The sequence below is a fragment of the Neovison vison genome, chromosome 13, assembly GCF_020171115.1.
Source record: "Neovison vison isolate M4711 chromosome 13, ASM_NN_V1, whole genome shotgun sequence".
Lineage (NCBI taxonomy): Eukaryota > Metazoa > Chordata > Mammalia > Carnivora > Mustelidae > Neogale > Neogale vison.
Window position 1 is genome coordinate 34,638,184 of NC_058103.1, and position 1,503 is coordinate 34,639,686.

The 1,503-nt window shown below is 40.1% G+C and overlaps 1 pseudogene; it reads right to left on the minus strand.

Moving 5' to 3' along the window:
- Positions 1-612: 612 nt before the first annotated feature.
- Positions 613-912, minus strand: LOC122893894 (annotated as a pseudogene).
- Between the last annotated feature and the right edge of the window lie 591 nt (positions 913-1,503).

Here is a 1,503-nt window from a genome sequence, read left to right on the forward strand (position 1 = left end):
CTCCCTCTGCCCCTCCCCACTGCTTGTGTGCACTCCCTTTCTCTCAAATAAAATTAAATTAAAAAGATATTCCTGGGTGCCTGGGTGGCTCAGTGGGGTAAGCCTCTGCCTTCAGCTTAGGTCATGATCCCAGGGTCCATGGATCAAGCCCCACATCAGGCTCTCTGCTCAGCAGGGAGCCTGCTTCATCTCTCTCTCTCTCTCCCTCTCTCTCTGCCTGCCTCTCTGCCTACTTGTGATCTCTTTATGTCAAATAAAAAAATTATTAAAGAGATATTCTTAAGTTTGAAAACTGACATGGACTGAATTTAAGTTTTGAACTTCTAAAAAAAAATCAAAAACATCATTTTCCTAAATTATTATTATTTTTTTCAAGTGAAGAACTAAAAACAGAATTTATTGAGGGCAAGAGGATGAAAGCTATATAAAAGTCAAAAGCTTATCTGACTTTTCTTTGTCTGCTTCTCAAATGAGGGTTGGATTTTATTGTACATTTTCTGAGAGTCCTGATCTGCTCATGGAATCCTTTATACAGGGGGAAGCTGTGGGACAGATTCTTTAAGAGACCCTTCAGGAGAACTCTCATTGGGCTGAAGTGGTGTTCAATGTTGCCTACTTCTTTCCCTTCTGCTTCATGTGTATTACAAAATAGTCATTGCATGCAATGGTGAGCCCTGCAATTAGCAGGAAGCAGCTCTGGAAACCCACTTTGCCATCTAGGCACTGGTCAAGGTCCTTCATTATTTTGTCCACGGCCAGAGGTTCTTTTTGATTTTCCAAAAATCCAGGAGCTCCTTTTCCATGAGTACCCCCAGGTCCTCCTTTGTTAAGTAGCCTTTATCCCTAGCAGTTGTGGAACCTATGAAATGTGAACAGCATGGTTTCCATGGCGAGTTCCATTTGAGATGGCATTTTGGTGAGGTCTGCTGAACCTTGGCCCAAGGCGTTGGCAGGGACAATTGGCACACTGGGACACACGGCCAGTGAGCAGAGAGACACAGGCTGGGAGCTGTCTGTAGTACAGGGCAGAGGTGGGGGACCTAACATTATTATTATTTGGTTTCCTTGTAATCAAACATAGCTTAAGGCCCAGCTACCCTAGGAAAATATATTTGTCTCCATAAAAGCAATATACGAAAATAAAATTATTTTTAAAAAGGAAAGAAAATTATTTTATTAGCTTAAATAACCTCATTTTGTCCTAGGTTGACCAATAATTGGAAGAGACATGGTTTATAAGAATATTTATACAGTGTTTTAGCTTAAATTGAATCTTAAATAAAGGCTTGAAATGTTAGGAAGCATAAATGAATATGTGAAGGAAACAAAGATGATGGATTTTCAGGACCACTCATTTTACCATGGGATAATTACATTTCATGTTTATCTGTCTGTGTAGCTCCTGCTGTGGGATTGATTGGTTGTAGAGCAAGTATCTCTTTCCAACGTGACCTTGTTCTCTTCACATTTCCTAATATCTGATGATTAAATACAGAACATATG